Source organism: Bos indicus x Bos taurus, chromosome 2, assembly GCF_003369695.1.
Source record: "Bos indicus x Bos taurus breed Angus x Brahman F1 hybrid chromosome 2, Bos_hybrid_MaternalHap_v2.0, whole genome shotgun sequence".
NCBI classification, from domain to species: Eukaryota; Metazoa; Chordata; class Mammalia; order Artiodactyla; family Bovidae; genus Bos; species Bos indicus x Bos taurus.
Window position 1 is genome coordinate 135,551,935 of NC_040077.1, and position 5,544 is coordinate 135,557,478.

Below are 5,544 nucleotides of genomic sequence, written 5' to 3' on the forward strand. Positions count from 1 at the left end.
TTTCTAGCATTGCCTGGGTACTCAGACTAGGGGATGTAGAGGAGGTGATGTTTGGTGGGTAGGGAGCCTGTGGTGATTGGTGGTCCTGGGGAAGACCTGGCTTTCAGGGCAGGTCAGTCCCATAAGGCTTCCCGCCAGCTTCCTAACGCAGTCCACCCGGGCCAAGGGCCGACGTAATGGCGGGGGAGCAGGCCCCAGCTCGGCGGGTCGGAGCCTGCAGACGGCAGCGTGAGCGACCCAGGTCAGAACCCGTGAGGGGCAGAGGAGGGCACGCGCCAGTCTGGGGAGAAGTCCTCAGTGAGAGCTCAGCTCAGCGCAGAGCGCGGCTCCCCCAGGCCTGTGGGTGTCCCAGCACAGCCCCCGCCCCGCCCCGCCCCTGGGTGCTGAAGGGTCAGAGGCCTGTGCCCATCTGGGTCTGAACTGCAGCATCCAGCCCGCAAAAGGGTGACATCAGATGTCCTTCCTGCTCCTGGGGCTCCACAGGCCGTCCAACTCAGACAGGAGACCACAGCCTTGCATGTGCTGGCACCACCCTGCCACGTCGCCCTCACCTGGGGAACCTGGGAAAGGCCCCCGAGATCCTGAGGCTGGCCAGCTGGGGATGGTGCCAGAGGGGCTGTGGTTTGTCTCCTCCTCCCCTCCTCCCCACGGTTCCATGGAGAAGGCAGTCCAGCATGCCCGGGGGTTCTTTGTGAGGTGATGATTTCAGTATTTTTAAAATTTATTTGTTATTGAAGGATAATTGCTTTACAGAATTTTGCCGTTTTCTGTTGATTTCACTGTTGATGCAAGTATTCAGCCAGAGACTGATAAAGCCCATGGGAGGAGACGGCGGAGCTGCTTTATGGGTCAGATCAAGAGTGAGACCATAGGACCTCTGTTTGCCCTTTCAACCCTTGAGATGTGGTCCTGTGGGCTCAGAAAGGAGTTTCCAGAGAGACTATAGATGAGGGACAGGCACGGACTTCGGACCAGGGGCGCATCTGTTCGAAAGCTGTTCCTGCCTCCCTGGGCCTCTCAGCTGCAAGGGCAGAAATGGCCGTGACGTTGCTGGTCGCACAGGTTACCGGTTTAGCCGGAACCACGGGTGTGATGCCTCAAAAGCCCACCGGGGGGCGCCCTGGGAAAGGCTTTGGGTCCCAGACACCGTCCAAAGCCTCCTAAGAAGGGAGCGGGACAGCGGAGAAAAAGTCCGTGTCTCCTTCCCAGCGCCGCCCCGCGCCCCAGCTGTGGGCAAGCCGGTGCTTCTCCCCGTGGGCTGGGCTCCGGCCCCGACGTTGTCGGTACACACAGAGCGGAGCTGATGTTTCAGACGCCTGAGGGGCCTGGCGGAGTGTGCCGCGTCCCCGCCAGGGAGCCTGTCTGCCCACCCACTGCAGGGATGGAAGGAGGGCGGGGCAGGCCCTAACCAGGCAGAAGCCTCGGGGGAAAGAAAGCTCCTGCCCGGGGGCCCGGGGACCTGGGCGGCTGCCTGCCCCCCGACGAGGCCAGAGAGGCCCAGCGCTGCCCTGAGGGTCACTCTCAGTACGTGTGCCCTGAGTGTGGACTCACCCCTAAGGCTCTGCGCTCAGACGAGGCAGAGAGGCCTGCCCTGGGAGCAGCTCGCAGGTTCATCCCTCACCAGGGAGTGTCACTCGGTTGAGCAAAGAGGACAAGTCCTGAGCTTCCGGGGCCAAAAGAGTGTCCAATTATGTCACTAAAACGCAAGAAGAGGGTGGACGAGGAGCCAGAGGTCTGGGAAGGCATTCTCCTTGTCCTGACCTCACCCTGCTACACTGAGGCAGGGGCAGACAGCCTTTCTGGGAGACCCCAGGTCAGTGGGGTCCAGGCCTGGCCTCCGGAAGTCAGGAACGCAGAACGTGCAGGCCTCTGGGCCTCAGACCGGGAAGACAGACCCCTGTGTCCCAGGAAGGGTGCAGAAGAGCTGTGAGGGGTCTGGCCTGTCCAGAGGAGCCGGCATGCAGGGTCGAGGACCATGCAGAGTGAGCAGAGGCCATCCTCTCGGATGCAGCAGGGACAGAAGCTCATGCCCAGGACCCACGGTGGCGGAGAGCACACCCCTGACGGGGCAGTGTGGGTGAGGCCATGGCAGCTGGCCACAAAGGCCCAGAGAGGACGCCCACCGTGCTTCCTCGCTGTTCGGGTAAATGCCCCCCCCCCCCACCCCACTGAACGTGAACCCCAGCACCAGAGGAGGCAGAGATGAAAGGAAACAGCTTTGAGGAGACTTAAGTGTTTAAGCTGTAGGAATGAAGAATCACTGAATTTAACTTTACCAGGAAATCGCTGAACTATAACATCTGCAGAGCAGAGACAGATTAAATTGAATCAGAGGAAACAAAGCCCTGCTTCTGAAATGGGTGAATCAGCGGAGGCAAAAACTTGAACTTGCTCCACCTGGAGAGGAGCAGATGACGTGCCTCGGGTCCACAAGAAAGGATGAGAGGGGCCTGTGGAGCACTGCAGGGCGGGAAGGAAGGGTCTTCCCTCTGTGGAGGGAGGAGCCTGTGGGGAGGCACAGAGGCCCCGTGTGACCGCAGGGGACGGGGCAGAACTGGAGGATGAGCTGAAGGCCCAGAAACGGGGCCTGAACCCAGACGGGCAGCAAAGAGAGTCCGTGGGAAACGCAGAAAAACTGGCCTCGCGGCTGACATGTGGAGGGCGGGGTGTCTGGCCAGCACAGATCCCCGCATTAAGCAGATCTGCAGCCCCGTCTTGGGCTTCCCAGGTGGTGCTAGTGGTAAAGAACCCGCTGGCCGACGCAGGAGATGTGAGAGACCTGAGCTTGACCCCTGGGTCGGGAAGACCCCCAGGAGGAGGGCATGGCAACCCACTCCAGTCTTCTTGCCCAGAGAATCCCACAGACAGAGGAGCCTGGCGGGCTGCAGTCTACGGGGTCGCAGAGTCATCACTGAAGCGACTTGGCACTCACGCCCGCATAGTTCCCTCTGTCAGAGGCACTGCCAGGCCCTGTCCTGCCCTGTGGAATGCATGGTTTGGTGGAGGGCGGGGAGAAGGGAACAACTAAGCAAGACGACTCCAGTGGATAATCCCATGAAGAAAATTAAGATGGGCTGTGACAAAGTGTGACGGTGTTGGGCTCATCTGCGTGGCCTTTCTGAGGAGGTGACATTTCAGCTGAGACCTGAATGTAAAAAACAAGCCACGGGGAGACGGGCGGAGAGTGTTCCAGCAGAGAGAAGAGCAGGCACACAGACCTGAGGCGGGCGTGACCTTGACAAGTCCAAGGAACGGCGGGAAGGCCCGTGTGGCGCGCTGAGCCAGGGCCGGGTGCTCAGGCGGCCTTGCCGATTGGGCGCGGTGTGGACGGCAGGCCCGTGGGAGGCCGGGAGGGTTTGCAGCCGGGGAACGACAGGTTTTTCCGGGCAAGGACACAAGCCTTGGCGCCCAGCCCGTCATGTCTCAGCCGATAAAGAACTCCTGGGGGGAGTTCCCTGGTGGTCCAGTGGTTAGGACTGTCCGCTGTCACCACCCAGGGTCCAGGTAGGATCCCCGATTGCGGAATTAAGATCGCGTGGTGAGGAAAAAAGAGCCCCAACTGTTGGGGATGATTTGGCCAAATTCAGTGTTTAAAGGGAATCTGGGGGACTTCCTGGTCATCCAGTGGTTAAGGATCTGCTTGCCAATACAGGGGACACAGGTTCGATCCCTGGTCCAGAAACTTAAGATTCCACAGCCTGCTGGGCAACTCAACCCACCCTCCACGACTACTGAGCCCACGGGCCACAGCCACTGAAGCCCTCATGCCTAGAACCCACGCTCCAGTGGAAGAAGTCCCCACAGTGAGAAGCCTGCACTGCAGCAGACAGCAGCCCCGCTCGCCGAAGCCAGAGAAAGCCCAGGTGCGCAGCGGCCACCACCCAGCTCAGCCAAAATGGAAGCGTTGAGGGAATCTGGACACTAAGTCCACCAGCCAGAGTCCTGTCCACCCACTGCCCTGCTCACTGGAGTGGGGGTCCACGCGAGGGCAGGGGCTGCACCGCGTTCACTCTTGTCTTCCCACTCTTGGCTCATAAATATTTGACAAATGCACATCCTCTACTCGTTCTTAGAATGTTCACCCTGCTTCCTAATGGTCCTTCTTCCAGGCTTGCCCTCTGCAAGCCATTCTTCATGTTGTAGCCATAGGCAGGCAGTCAGCACATTTTTATTAAGTTTTTACTCTATTGCAGACATATTGTAGGTAGTAGGGATGATTATGCGCTGAATTATGTCTCCCCTACCCTGGAAAAACTTTATGCATTGCCGCTGCTGCTAAGTCGCTTCAGTCGTGTCTGACTCTGTGCGACCCCATAGACGGGAGCCCATCAGGCTCCTCCGTCCCTGGGATTCTCCAGGCAAGAACACTGGAGTGGGTTGCCATTGCTTTCTCCAATGCATGAAAGTGAAAAGTGAAAGTGAAGTCACTCAGTCGTGTCCCAGCTCCTAGTGACCCCATGGACGGCAGCCCACCAGGCTCCTCCGTCCCTGGGATTTTCCAGGCAGGAGTATTGGAGTGGGTGCCATTACCTTCTCTGACATGTGTTGAAAATACCCAATCAGGAATCAAACCCACACCCCCTGTAGTGAAAGAGCAGAATCTTAACCCCCGGATCACAGCAAAGTCCTGGAGATAAGATCTTTACTGAAGTGGTTAAAGTGAGATCATTTGGAGTGGACCCCAATCCAATAGGACTGGTATCATCATAAGGAGAAACTGAGCAGGGGCTTGCCCAGAGGGAAGGAATATGACAGGGAGAGGGTGGCCAAGCCAGAGAGAGGCCTGGAGTGGGTCCTTCCCACTCAGCCCTCCAGGAAACTGACCCTGTTAACACCTCGATCTCAGGTTTCTAACCTCCTGAACTGAGAAAATGCCTTTCCGTTGTTTAAGCCACCCGGTTTGTGGTAGCACAGGGATATAACAGAACGAGAAGGCAAGGCCCCCAATCCTAGCGCATGTCCAGGGTGAGGGGGACAGACAATACATTTTAAAATTTCCGGATCGGGACTACCCTGTCAGTTCAGTGGTTAGGAATCCATCTGCCAATGTAGGGGACACAGTTCTGGTCCCTGGTCTGGGAGGATCCCACGTGTGGCGGAGCAACTGAGCCCGTGCACCACAAGTACTGAAGCCCGTGTACCCAGAGCCGGCACGCCCAGACAAGCAAAGCCTCATAAACGCATCTGGAGAGCAGCCCCAACGTGCTGCAACTAGGGAGAGTCTGTGCGCAGCACAGCCAAAAATAAGTAAGTAAATAAAATTTCAGGATCAAGAAAGAATGATGTGAGAGTGAGCTGGGATGTGCGGGCAAGTCCCTGAGTGGCAGAGGGGGGCTTCTGTGCAGGCGATGTCGACCCGAGACCTGGGCAAGGGCTCCCCTGAGCCAGCCTCATGAAGCCCTGGGGTGGTGGAGGGAGTTCCAGGGGGTGGGAAATGCGACACAGAGTCCCTCAGTGGGAGCAGAAAAAGGCCAGGGTTGCTGAGTGCAGCAGGCTGGGGAAGAAGGCACTGGCTGGAGTGAAAGCAAGAGGTGGTCAGGTCAG